This window comes from Cebus imitator, unplaced genomic scaffold (genome assembly GCF_001604975.1).
Source record: "Cebus imitator isolate Cc_AM_T3 unplaced genomic scaffold, Cebus_imitator-1.0 Scaffold752, whole genome shotgun sequence".
Lineage (NCBI taxonomy): Eukaryota > Metazoa > Chordata > Mammalia > Primates > Cebidae > Cebus > Cebus imitator.
Window position 1 is genome coordinate 65,831 of NW_016108067.1, and position 15,318 is coordinate 81,148.

Genomic DNA, 15,318 nt, shown 5'->3' on the forward strand with positions numbered 1-15,318 from the left:
TTTCCCTTAACTTATCATAATTAACTACTTTTTGAGCTGCGCTTTGCATGCCTGCTAGGAGGCACTGTAGCATTTCGTCTCAGTGGTGGCGGCCATCTTGACCAGTTTGACAGTCCCAATTAGGGTCAGCCTTGGGTACCGCCACTGCACCTACTGGCATTTGATTGTTTGTGAGATGTACCTGATCAGCATGAGCTTGGGCCATTGTAAGAATGCGGTCACACTTATCGGGAGTAAGGGTGAAGGACAGGATTACGTAGGTGTCATGCCAGGTAAGGTCGTACGCCTGGGTGAGGTAACGAAATTCTTTGGTGTAAGCAGTGGGATTGGTGGAGAATGACCCTAGGTGCTTTTCAATGGCTGATAGATTGGAGAGGGAGAAGGGAACGTGCACTCAGACAATGCCCTCCACTCCAGCCACCTAGTGGAGAGGACAAAGGAGATAGGTTTTGCCTTTGGAAGTGCAGTGTGAGTGAGTGTGGGCACTAACAGGAGAGGTCAGGTTGGATCTTGGAAGAGGAGGAGCAGGAGGGGTTTGGGGGCCTACATAAGGCGGAGGATAGGGAGAGCTCTTCAGTCAGATTGGGGTCAGAGAAGGAGGAGTAGGGGGTTGGCAAAGGGGCTAGAGGGAGTGTGTGGGAGTTCTTTGCTAGGAGTACTTGGGCAGTGTTACAGGAGGAGCAGAGATCAGGCTGGGAGCGGAGATGCCAGAAAGCCTGAGTGTAGGGAACCTCCGCCCACTTGCCATTCCTTTGGCAAAAGTTATCTAGGTCTGTTAGGACATTAAAGTTGAGTGTGCCTTCTGAAGGCCATTTATACTGGTTGCCCAGAGGGTACTGTGGCCAGGCCACAGTGGAGAGGAAGAGTAGCCTTTTCTTTTTTATAGAAAGACCCAGTTTGGGTAGATTTTTCGCTAGGCATCCTAGTGGCGACTTGGGGTCTGGGTGAGATTCCTGATTACCCATATTTTTGTAGTTAACCAAGGGCAAGGTGGGGACACTGGAAGGTATTATACCCAACACAGGCAGAAAAACTCTTTTCCCGGGGCGGGGGGTTGGCTGAGAGAACCTACAGGCTGCGATGATTAGAATGAGAAAGAAAATAAAAAGAGACAGGGCTAGAGCTATTTGCCACATGGAAGAATTAGAGGAAGTGAGAAAGACACAGAACTAGGAAGTGAGGCTTTAGCGGTAAAAGAAGAGTAGGAGGAAAAAGGAGAATAGAGTTATTTCTAGAGGCAAGAATTCAGTGACGGTCCNTAGTGGTAAAAGAAGAGTAGGAGGAAAAAGGAGAATAGAGTTATTTCTAGAGGCAAGAATTCAGAGAAGGTCCCCTGTAGCCAGTGGTCTGTTACCCACTGTAGAATATCTGCTATTTCAAGGGAAACAGGCCTGGACCACTGTATATCAGCTAGTAGGAGCCTAACAAAGCTAGCAAATTTACAGTAAAGACAGAACCACATATAGGATTAATGGACAAAGGGTGGGTGCCCCCCGAGAGGGAGGCCAGTCTGATGCCTTCCTGGCCACGTCCCCAAAGGGATGTTTCAGGGGGTCTTGGCTAAGGTGTACCCGTATAACCCCCGGGCCTGGTCACCTTCAGTTTCCTGAGGTGAATCACCATTATGCCTTATGACGTCCCTGTGGAACCGCGGGTTGAGGCCCACACAAGCCCCGTAGCCGTCAGGCCATGGGACTACACATAAACTCAATCACTCACTCACTCACTCGCTTGGGATTAGGAAGAGAAACCAAAAGTACGGTTAGTTAACGGGAGCTTATGTGCCAAAAGGCTGATTTGAAATAAATGTTTTAGTGCCGTAAGCCAGGGGATTTGGTCCTGCTCTTAGGCAGGGCCTGGGTCTGCAAATGGGGCTTCTGAATATCCAAACCTTGGCCAATACTGCGGAGATGTTTGGAAGGCGTCCCGGTCCGCACTTCCAAACACCGGAGAATACAAGAGGGTTCAGAAGGTGGGAACGTCTCCCTCAGAATCCTGACCCTGAGAAAGCCCTCACGGGGAGAGGACAAGAGTGTAGGGACGTCTCCTCTATGCTCAGGTCCTTGGGACGAGGCCAGGGCCCTGGGCCCACAGCGAGAAACAAGAAGGAGTCCCTGACACAGCCACGATTACGAGCAGGGAGTCCACGAGGCAGGCAGCAGGAGAGGCTTTGGGCAACAGAAGTCTTACCTTGTGGTGGAGCGGTTCCCTGGTCTGGCTTCGGATGAAGGAGTCAGTTTCCCCCAGGAGGGGTCTTACAACTCCTCCCACGTTTCAGCACCACTTGTAAGGTTTATTCTCTGTGAGGTTTATTGCCAAGTTTAAAATGAGGAAACTGAGGCCTGCATGAGAACAATTAGATGCCAATTTATTCGGCTCCCGGGAGAGGTTCCGTGGTCCCAGGGAAAGAGGCCAGGGAAGCCACACCTGACTCCTGTCAGGCGTGGGGTTATATAGGGAGGGAATGCGCTCTGATTGGCTGTGGAGAAACAGGACATGGACGTGGCAAGCTGCTATAGGTAGGTAGGCGGGATTTCTGGTGAGTGGGATGGACGGGGCAATACGCTGTTGAGCAGGTTTTGGCGAGGCTTCTTTTAAATTTTGGCGGGGTTTTCCAACAGCTGGCTAGGTGCCGAATGCAGAGTTTAGTGTTGAGTGCAGATCCCGGTGCTGAGTGCAGAGGGGATTTCCAACGGCAGGCTAGGTGCTGAGTGCAGAGTTTAGTGTTGAGTGCAGAGGTAGGCATGGCAAAGCTAGATGCTGAGTGCAGATTCTGGTGACGTAATTTCAGGCATGGAGAGGGATGGGCGTGTCCAATCTCCCAGTGAGGCAACCGGCCTTACACATGCTATGGGCCTTGGGTGAGACTCTGAGACATACTGTCTTCACTGTGACCCAGCACATTTACAGCTGTGGCAGCTATAAGAGATTCCCTTTGCTTGAGAAAAGCAGACTAAAGAGTAAATAAGACTTTGTCTTTCAACTTAAATGCCAGCTAGGCCACAGTACGATAGAGCACCAACCAGGCACTTGGGGTCCTCGATTCCAGGCACTGTCTCTTGGATGGCATTTCTGGACCTACCCTGGACAAGAGGGGAGGCCACTGCCCTGAAGGGTGAGTCCCAGGCCTAGCAGCATTGACCACAACCTGAATGAAGAGCCCTTGGCCATTAAGTGAACATTTAGGGTAGCCGGGCAGTACTCCCAATGGCCTTGTGGTGGTGGTAGACACAAAGAGAGACTCCTGTTCCTATGGAAAAAAGAGAGGATAATGGGAAGAATTTTGCCTTGCAGTTTGGCTGACAGATTAGTTGCAGTAGAATAGAGGAGTAGGTAGAATTCTAAGATTTCTGAAAACAGATCCTGACTCCTAGACTGCATCATTGGACCCACCCAGGGCCTGGGAGAACTTGCTGCCCTGCAGGGAAGGACTCAAGACTGACTGGCTTAGCTACATGCTGATTGTAGAGCCATAGAGCCTAGATCAAACACAGGCAGAAGTCAACTAGTGGTTACAGAAGACCTTGGGCAAGACCCCTGCTGTCCTGGCTTCAGGTCTTAACTCAGTGAAGTACCTGTGGTGGTGGCTACAGGCATGCTTGTGTCAACTCTACCCCTGCTCCAGCACACAGAAAGACTCTGTTTGGGAAAATGTAAGAGAAGAGAACAAGAGGCTTTGCCAAATAATACATAGAATTCTTTGAGGCCTTATCCAAGTCTCAAAGTCTGCAAGGACAACAGTATTAGAGAGCTTGGTGTAGCCCCTAATGGAGACAAAACTGCAGTGAGCAAACACTAGGATCCCAATGCCCAAGTCCACTCAAACACCTAGAAACTATCCCAGGAAAGATGCGTACAAAAAATCCTGACTGTAAAGACTACAATAAATACCTAATTCTTCAATATCCAGACAGAAACAAACATCCAAAAGCATCACAGAGGGAAATGGGACCTCACCGAACACATTAAATAAGTCATCAGAGACTAGTCCTGGAGAAGAGTTACGTGATCTTTAAGACAAAGGTGTCGGCCAGGAATGGTGGTTCACGCCTGTAATCCCAGCATTTTTGGAGGCCGAGGTGGGTGGATCACAAGGTTAGGAGTTCAAGACCTGCCTGGCCAATATGGTGAAACTTTATGTCTACTAAAAATACAAAAATGAGCTGGGCATAGTAGCAGGTGCCTGTAATCCCAGCTACTCAGGTGGCTGAGGGAGAAAATTGCTTGAACTCGGGAGGCGGAGGTTGCAGTGAGCCGAGATCGTGCCACTGCACTCCAGCCTGGGCAACAGAGAAAGACCCTGTCTCAAAAAAAAAAAAAAAAAGACAAAAGTGTCAAAATAGTTGTTTTGAGGAGACTCAAAGAAATTCAAAATAACACAGAGAAGGAATTTAAAACCCTATCAGATAAATTCAACAAAGGGATTAAAATAATAAAAAATAGTTAAAAATAAAGTAATCCCTGCATTTTGAGAGGCTGAGGTGGGTGTATCACAAGGTCAGGAGATCAAGACCATCTTGGCAAACAGGGTGAAGCCTTATCTCTACTAAAAGTATAAAAATTAGTTGGAGTTGAAAAATGCAATTCACATAATGAAGAATGCATCAGAGTGCTTTAAAAGCAGAATTAATAAAGCAGAAAAAAAGAATTAGTGAAATTCAAGACAAGCTTTGGCTATATTATGTGTCTTTTGTGGTTGCATCTAAATTTTAGGATTGCTTTTCTTATTTCTGTGAAGAATGTCATTGATTCTGATCATTCTTCTGACATCAAGAATTTTGTTCTTATGACATCCTGATTGTAATTTTGATAAGAATTACATTCAATCTGTAGATCGCTTTGAGAAGTATGAATATTTTAATTATATTTGTTCCTCCAGTTTACGAACATAGAATTTTTTTTCATTTTTTTGTTCTCTTCAATGTCTTACTACTTTGTTTTATAGTTTTCATTGTAGAGATCCTTCACTTCTTTGGTTTATTTCTAGGTATGTAATTTTCTATACAGGTATTATACATAAGATTACTTTTTATTTCTATTCCAGATTGTTCACTGTTGACATGTAGAAATGCTAGTAGTTTTTTATGTTGCTTTTCTGTCCTGCTACTTTCATGAATTTGTTGATCATGTCTAAAAGTTTTGTGTGTGTGTGTGTGTGTGTGTGTGTGTGTGTGTGTATAATCCTTGTGCTTTTTCCAATATAAGATCATATTATCTGTAAACAAGTACAAGTTGTTTACTTCCCTTTATGTTTGGGTGTACTATATTGCTTTCTCTCATCTGATTCCTCTAGCTAAGACTTCTGGTACTATGTTGAATAACAGGTGTGATAGTTGGCAGCTTTGTCCTGTTCCAGATCTTGAAGAAAAGGCTTTAATTTGTCCCCGTTCGGTGTAATACGAGCTGTGGATCTGTCATATGTGGCTTTTATTATGTTGAGGTATGTTCCTTCTATCCCAGTTTTTTGAGAATTACCATCAATAAGCCTTGTTGAATTTTATCAAATGCTATTTCAGCACCAATTGAAATGATCATATGATTTTTAACTTTCATTTTTTGACATGATGTATCACATTGACTTGTATCTATTTAACTATCCTTGTATTGCTGGAATTAATCCCATTTGGTCATGATGAATGATCTTCTAAATGTAAATTTGAATTTTGTTTAGTAATATTTTGTGGGGATTTTTGCATCAATATTCATCAGGTATACTGGCCTGTAATTTCTTTCTTTCTTTATTTGTATTTGTGTGGTTTATGTATTAGTCTAATACTTAACTCGGAATTAGTTTAGAAGTACTCCCCTTGTCTGTATTTTTTACAACAGTTTAAATAGGATTGGCATTAATTTTTCTCTCTATGTTTGGTAGACTTCAGAAGTGAAGCCATCAGGCAAAGTCTTTTCCTTGCTGAGATACTTTTTTTTATTATGGGTTTGATTTCATTGCCTGTTATTTATGTTTATGTTTTCAATTTATTCATGGTTCAATCTTCATAGGGTGTATTTGTCTAGGAACTCTGCTCTACTGGTATCAATTTACTGCATTAGTCTGTTTTCACACTGCAGATAAAAACATATGTGAGACTGGGTAATTTACAAAGAAAAAGAGGTTTAATGGGCTCAAAGTTCCACATGGCTGAGGAGGCCTCACAATCATGTCAAAAGGAGAAAGTCATGTCTTATGTGGATGGTGGTAGGCAAAGAGAGAGAACTTGTGCGGGGCATATAGAGTCTCCCTCTCTGTTCTGCAGCACCTAAAGCTGAAGATGCAATGACATAAGCATCCTGTAGCCACCACCACTATGACTACACTGGGTCATACCTAAAGCCAGCATAGCACAGTCTGCTGTAACCACTTCCTGTCTACTCGCTATGTTTGGTCAAGGTCTTGGGGTTCTACAATCATCAGGTGGCAAAGCCAGCTTGGCCTATGCTTTTCCCTTCAGGGCAGCAAGGTCTCTCAGTCTTTTGGGTGGGTCCAGAAGTAGTGCTAATCGGGAGTCAAAGGCTAGAACCAAAAACCTCATAACTTGGGGATGGCACTCAAGCCCCAAGATGCACTTCTCTTTCTCTTTATTCCTTTTTCCGAGGACATAGAAGCCTCACCTTGGGACCACCACCACCTCAGGCCATAAGGAATACTGCGGGACTACAATCAATGTTCCCTTAACGCCCAAGGTCTCTTATATCACCTTGTCATGAATGCTGCTTGGACCAGGATTCACCCTTCAGGGCAGTGGGCTCTCTTCTGGCCCAGGGCAGGTCCAGACATCCCATCCAATAATGAAGTCCCGGAAACAGAAATCCCCAAAGCCCTCATGGTGCTTTACCTGTCTGTGGCTGTGCTGGTACCTGATGTGCAAGGCAATGACATCTTTACTTTTCCCTCTGATTCTCTCAAACAGAAATTTTGTCCTGTAGCCACCACAATTGGGAATTTTCTGAGTCTCACCTGAAGCCAGCAAGTCTCAGAGTCTCACTCAGGGTTATCGATGTAGTATCTGAATATTGCTGCTGATTACTCAGGGCCCAAGGGCTCTTCAGTTTAGCAGATGATGAATGCTACCAGTATCGAGTCCTTTCCTTCAAGGCACTGAGTCCCCTTCTGGCCCAGGTTGTGTTTAGGAATGTCATCTAAACACTATGGCCTGGAATGAGGCCTCTCAACTATGTTGCCTTATTCTGCTGTGACTGAGCTGGTATTCGAGATATAAGACAAAATCCTCCCCACTCTTTCCTCTCCTTTCCTCAAGCAGATGGAAGCGTTCTCTTTTGGAGCCCTGTGCTATGTCACCTGGTGTTAGGGGAGGGGTGGTGTCAGCACTCCCTTGGCTGCCCCAGCTGGTGTCTCAGTATGTTTTATGATCCCAGTCCACTGTCTCTGGGCCTATTTCAGCACTAGGACTCATATAAATGTTGCAGTCATTATGGCCTAGACTGCTTTTCAAGTTGATTTAGAGACCTGGAGCACTGTAGTCCATGGTGGTGAAATTTGCCAGAACTTAGGCTCCTGGAATTGGTGATTCTCTTTTGGCTAGGAATTCTTTCAATGCCCCCTCAGTAGGTTGGGTTGTGGGGGTATCAGCTCAGTTTGGTCCAGTTTTCCTTTCTTCTCTTTTAGGATAGCACTGAGTTCAGTGCTTCACAAGTGCTGTGTTCCCCTTCCCCCAGCACCCAGAGATGCTCTACATTCTAGGGCTCTGCTACCAGAGGAGGGGGAGGGGTGGCATCTGTGATTCAGGACTGTTTTCTGTCTTCGGTGCCTCTTTCAGCAATATGAAGTTAAAACCAAGTACTGTAAGTGCTCACCTGATATTTTTTCCATGAAGGTTTTTTTGTTTGTTTGTTTTGTTTTCTGTGTAGATATTTTTTAATTTGGTATCCTTTTTGCAGGGCACGATTGGTAGAACTTTCTATTCTGCCATCTTGCTCTGCCTCTGCTACACACAAACTTTTAAATTAAAATAAAAACACTACTCAAGTTAAAATTTGAGATGATTTTAATTTTCATTCTTGTATCTTTCTATATGGATTATTTTTTACAGTGAGCATATATTGTTTTATAAAAATAGCATCATTTTAAAATAAAAATATATTCTCTTAGTGACTGATATGGTCTTGCTCTGTGTCCCCATCCAAATCTCCTTCTGAATTGTAATCCAAATTGTAATCCCCACATGTTGGGGGAAGGACCTGGTGGAAGGCGATTAGATCATGAAGGCAGTTCCTCCATGCTGTTCCCATGATAGTGAGTTCTCATAAGATCTGGTGGTTTTATAACGGCCTTTTCCTTCTTCACTCTGCACTTCTTCTTGCTGCCATGTGAAGAAGGATGTATTTGCTTCCCTTTCTGCCATGACTGTAAGTTTCCTGAGGCCTCCCCAGCCATGTAGAACTGTGAGTCAATTAAACCTCTTTCTGTTATAACTTAACGCAGTCTCAGGTATGTCTTTATTAGCAGAGTGAGAACAGACTAATACAGTGACTTGAAGTAATAACCAGAAAATTTGACACTAAACCAAGCTCAAAGTTTTACTCAGATTCTTAAAATTTAACGAGAAATAGATTTCCCAATAGAATTAACTCATATAATTGCCATGGACCTTTGTTTTCACCTTTATCCTTTGACTAGAGTTGTATGCAGAATTTTCAGCGAAACATGGCTTTGAAATTAGCCTTTGCCTCTGTTTCTAACTTTGTGTGGCCACCACATTTTAATATCCTATGGGTATTTTTTGATGTTGTTATTCTTTTTTTTTCTCTTTTTTATATATTTTTATCTGGTCAGATTATTTTGCACTGGTGGTCATTTGGTAAGATTGAAGCACTTTCTGGGGAGCTTCAGATAACTTTATTTATGGAATGACCAGTTGTTGGATTGCTGGAGCTGAGCTCTTTATTGAGCTATTGGATGCTTTGCCAATTGCTCCAGAAAATGAGCCAATTTCTTTTCTCTATTTAATGCTGGTACTTATTTGCAATTTGCTTTAAATTTTCCTCACAATGATCCTTTATATTAGTGTAAATGAAAGCTGTAGTTCCTGCTTTTGCAAAATTTATCACACTTTATTTTTGTATTAGGGAAAAAAAATCACCCTTATTACTATATCTGGATTCCTTCAGCTTTGTTAAGAAAGGTCTTGAAAGAGGACTTTCTTAAGTATTTCTGGCTATCCAGTTAAAAGTATACTGCCTTTCTGTGTTTACTGTGCATAGCATTGAACAATTGTGAAATCTCTGGAAGATTACAACAATAACAATTTTTATTTTCTGCCCTATCACCCTAGTATTTACAGGAAATTTCTACCTTGATTTCACTGGACTTAAGGAAGCAATAGGAAAGTAAATTTTTAGTTATGCAAATATAAAATTTATCAAAGGAGGGTGCATACCAGCTAGATTTGATGAAAGCTCAGATGACTTTTCAATATTTAGGGCTTGTCACCAAATTAAATTTCAACTTATTTTTAGTAAGAGGATTACAACATTTAAACAAATAAGTTTACACAAAAATCTAATTATGTTTGTTTAGCCTTGTGCTTTGGATCACTCACAGGAAAGAAGTTTGGAACAGCCAATATAAAGTGCTCAATATTCATTATCTCACACACTGTATTATTTGATCAAAGGCTACATTTTAGATTCCACTACCTTCTAAACCCAGCCTAAGAAGTAATAGATCTGCTTAGTCATTTTTCTTCCAATGGCTTAGGTGAAGTCGCAGGTATTTTAATTTTTGTTTTAACAATATTTCAGTAAAAAATTTAACTTCAAGACTCATGATAATGTAATGTATTTTAACTAAAACATTATTTCATGGCTAATATCTGACAACATATTGGAATACACCGCTATAATACTAAAGAAATTACAATAAAAATAAAATTAATGCTATAGAGTCTTTGAAACTTAAAGAGACACAGAACTTATTAAGCAAATGTGGCATTCGTATGTCACTCCTGGAAGCTTAATATGTGCATAAATTTAGGGATAAACATATTCCATATATCTTTCAAATATCGAAATATTATTTTCAGTACTATCTCATTGATTGATTTTTGGTAGATGTCTAAAAAAGATTTATATACATGTTTTATCTAAATTTTAGAACCCAGAAGCAGTGATATGAAAGAAATATACAAACACCTGGTATCTACAAAGCTAAACATATTAAAACAGATCTTTCCCAGATTATTATAGAACTAAACAATAAGCCTCCTAAGATTTTTTTTTTGGAGAATGTAAAATAATGTAAGTTATACCATTGCTAGGATTATAATGGAAGTCTTGAGAGTTGCAAGGTGTGCTGATAAAGACCTTACATGCTTGCAAATCAAGGAACAAAATGTTATTGTCATTTTTGAGGAAAATTTATTTTTAACCAAGTCTTTGAAATTCTTGGCCCCCTCCCACCCCCGCCACTGAAACCCCCCCCCCAACACACACACTATTGGAAGTTATTTTAAAAACTGGGCTACTGACCTTTTAAATATACCATACTACTTTAAGAACAATTGGGAGAGAAGGAAATGAGCTGTTGACGTTGAAAGTGACAGTGCAAAACTCCTGCCTTGTACCAATCCTTTTCTAAATATGCACCTACTGTTTTCTCTTTGCTATGTGTCAAATAAGGTAAGACCTAAAAGACAGGAAGAGAATATAGTAAGAATAAGTGCAGAGAAAAACAGAACCTGCTCAAAGGAGAAAATGGCAGATACCTAATTTGTCTAAAAATGTTGAGGAAGACAAAAAACTAATAGAGGTTACAGGGCAAATTCAAAAAATGTTTTTTCTGTTGTTTATGTTTTGTTTGTTTCAGAACTTAGAACAGCTCTGATAAAGTGATTGAATAAAAAATAGAGAACTGACACTGCTAGAAAGAAAAGATTGATAACATGCACAATAGGAAAAATAATTCACAACAGCCTATTTTTTTCTTATTTCTGACCTATTTTGTTTAAAATGGAACTCTACTTAATAAAATGGGGCTCAGTTTTACTATTTGTTAGTTGTAGATGTGACTTTAAATAAAATTCAGCATTTATAAAGCAATTTTAATGATACTTATTCTTCCTTTTTTAAAAAGGCAAGCAGAAAATAGGAGCACACACAGTTAAAGAGAATAATAACAAATGGAAGCTGTAGTTAATATTGTAGTAAGCAAATATAAAAGTAGAAATATTCTAGCTTATTTAGGTAGGAAGTTACTAGAATTTTCTCTTATGTGTTTGAACACGGTGGTGAAGGATAATGACCTCGGAATTACCTGTATGACCTTGGATAGATTATTTATCCTCCTTTGACTTTAGTGTCTTCATTTTTGAAATCTGGATAATATTGTCCACCTTCTAGTTTCTTGAGAGAATGATAAAATAATGCATATAAAATATTTAGCACTGTATCTGGTAAATAGTAATTTAGAAATATACCTGTTACATCGTTTAGATAGAAAATTTCCAAATTTCTAATAAAACCCTTGGAGTAATACATTTTTAAAATGATAAAGCCCTATTTATTTTCTGTTCTTTCTTAAGATTCATTATAAACTACTTCCTTTTACAATATTGCAATATACTTCCAAATATAGGCATCTCTCTAATCTCCAGCTATCTACACTCTTCCTATTCAAACTCATGAAACAAATATATTTGGATATCTAGGCATACTTGAATTTGAAGATTCTATTACCTTGAATAATAGAATATAGGACATTCTCACAGTTGGCATAGAAATGGTAATGTTGTCAGAGGGAGGGTATTTCTTAGTAATTCATAAATGTTTTCACAGTTGTGAGAATTAAAGGGCTATGCTCAAGATGATTTCTTGATTGGAGGCATACTAACAATGGCATCTTTCCACATTTATTTATTCATCAAATATTTATTGAAGACAACATATGAACCTGTCATTTTTTTCTGGGACTGGGGTGGTGGACAAGTCTGACAAACTCCCTACCCTCATGAGGCTGCCAATTCATGAATATGGATGATTATTCACAGGAAGAAAAACCAATGTAGTTGGTGCTCAGTTCAGTAATTTGTTCCTTTTTATTGCTGAATAGTACTCCACCTTATGGAAGTAGCACTGTTTGTTTATCCAATCTCGTGTTGTTAGAGTTTTGAGTTGCTTTTAGTTTGGGATTATGTATGGAAGACTATTGTACCATATTTGTTTATGTATGTATGTGTATGCATTTGTTTTGAATGTCCTGAATCTGCTGCTGGATGAGGAGGAAGTATGACCAATACCATGTATAACACTAACAGTAATCCAAAGAAAGTAGGTCTACTTCTATTAATTTTGGAGAAAGAAGACATTAAAAAGAAAAAATATATATATCAGAGATAAAGGAAAAAGATACATAATAATAAAATGCCAATATCCTGAAACATAACAATCTTTAATATGTCTGTACCTAACACGAGAGCATGAAAATATGTGAAGAAAAATCTAGTAGAACTGTAAGAAAAAAAATAGACAAATCCATTATTATAGTTGGGGACTTTAACAACACTAATTTAGTTACTGATAAATCAAGCAGGCAAAACATAAGTAAGCACATATTTGACCAGAACATCACTATCAGTCAACTTGATCTTAGTGATATTTATAGACTACTCCGTCCAACAACAGCAAAATACACATACTTTTCCAGCTCACATTGAACATTCACTGTGACAGATCACGTATTTGGCCATAATGTTCACATTATCAGATTTAATGGAAAACATACAATGTTCTCAAAACACAATTGAATTAAACTAGAAATCAAAAACAGAAAGATAAATGGAGTATTGCCAGATATTTGGAAATTTTGTAACACATAAATTATTTCAATTAATTAAATAACACATGACTCAAAGAATATTTCTCAAGAGAAATTAAAATTATTTGAAATAAATTAAAATATAATTCATTAAAACGTGGAATATCTTAATAGCAGTGTTTAGAGAAAAATTTATAGCATTGAACACATGTATTAGAAAATAGGAAAGATATAAGATTAATAACCTTAGCTTCCATCTTAGTAAACAAGAGAAATAAGAGCAACTTAGGACTAAAGAAACCAGAAGAAAAAATGTAATATGCTTAGAGCAGAAATCAATGTGAAATTGAAAGCAGGAACATGATATAAGAAATCGAAAAAACCAAATGCTGGTCCTTTGAAAAGATCAATACAGTTGTTAAGCCAGTAGCCTGCCTAACCTGGAGAAATGAGAGAAAGAGAGAGAGAGAAAGAGAGAGAGAGAGAGAGAGAGAAAGTTACAAATACTAGTATCAAAAAGCAGAGTCATCATTATTGATGAAAGGACATTAAAATAACAAAAAGTTCTATGAACAACTCTGTGCCCACAAAATTTATAATATGGTGAAATTAACTTATTCCTTGAAATAAATGAACTGGCAATATCCAAAAGAAAAAATAGATAATCTAAACAGGTACGCATCTATTTTTAAAAGTTCAATCAATTATTAATAAATTTCAAAAAGGAAAGTCATAGTTCAGATGGTTTCACTGAGAAATTCTACCAAATATCATGAAAGAGATATATAAATTCTCCACAGCTTTTTCAAGTAAATAGAAGCAGAGGAGTTACTTCCTAACTCATTCTATGAAGCCAGCATTACCACATTATCACAAGCCTGTGATAAAGAGCTTGCATCAAAAACACACAATTGAAGGAGTTAAAAATATACCATTGTGTCTATCGACTATTTAAGTTAAAGCCACTTGAAAAACAGCAGGTGCAAAAAGATCACTCTGACTTTCATGCTGTTTCCTAAAAACAGATGATTATTATGTGAAAGACACCCCTCCTATACCAAAATAAATAACATTATTATTTTCAAGGAGAAGTTTAGACCAAAAGAATTCTATATAGACCCTGTTAAAATAACACTTAACTTTTCATCATCATGTTTGACAAACATCAAATAATTTATTTTTATTGTACATTTTGTTTTTAGGTTGAACTTATAATTTTATAAACTTAAACATACATAAAGTTTTTGATTAGTAAATCCTGGTAGAACAAGTTGTATGTCCATATTATAATGATTACAACTCTGAAGATATGCCTACTTTAACTAAACGAACAAACTTAAACTAGCTGTTGATTTACCAATGATTTTCTTAGATCATTTGAATAACTTGAGTAACATTTAAATTAGTTTTGATTTTTCTGAAATAACACTTAATTTTTATAAGTGCTTTTTTTTTTAAGCCAAATCTTCTCATAGGACCAGTAAGACTGTTGTTTAGGATGAAAGCTCTTTAAAACATACTTTTAGAGACAAAAGTCTAAATTTTCAAAAGTTTACCTACTTCAGTTGTGACTCAAATAAGTCTTTTTTATGGCTTAAAAATGGTTAATCTTTTGTGGCTTAACCATGGCTACAAGAAGTGTGCTTAAAGAGGGTCCAAAAAAACACAGTCTCCCTGAAGATCTATAGATTCTTCCAAAGATAGCCTAAGAAAGTAAAAATCCTCATTGCTAACAAGGCAATGGCGATTAAGATAATTAAGATATACTTCCTTGAGATTTGGAACAATAACACGAAGAGACATTTTGTGTTTGAATTCCTAGCCAGCTGGCTAGTCATCTGATACAAATCTTACAACTTGAAGACCCTTGCTGATGGAGATCAGAAAGTCTCTTCACTGGTCACAAAGCACAGAAGCATAGCTCCTAAGGCATAAAATAGGATGAAAGAAGAATCTTATAATTTTGTTCCTTATGCCAACCCACACGAAAAAGAGAGATAAGGAAGATGGGAATATTTCTGGGAAACTGTGGATCAGTAACCAAATTCATAAGAGTCATAATTCAAAGAACTAAATCTGATAAATACTTTACTCCTGCCATTCTAAATTTGGAAGAAAATGTCAAGGAAAAATGTTTACCTTTTTTTCTCAGTGAGACACTGCATACAGACATGCAGGAGAGCTGACTTCCATAAGAATTTCTACTTTCTGCTGGCTTTTGTCGGGTCTTGTAGGATTCCATTTGCAGGGTTCAGAGTGAATAGGGCATCAAAGCCTTTAAGGATCCCACCTTCGTTGGCAGAAACTGTAGCGGCAGTAAAACTCTACCTCCATCCTCTTAGGGTCAGGCTGAACCTGAGAATTAAGTTGACATAACACAGAGTAACAGAAGAAAAACATACAAGTTTATTTTTTTTTTCCCATTTATTTATTTTATTGTATTTTAGGTTTTGGGGTACATGTGAAGAACATGCAAAATTGTTGCATACGAACACACATGGCAGTGTGATTTGCTGCCTTCCTCCCCATCACCTACATGTGGCATTTCT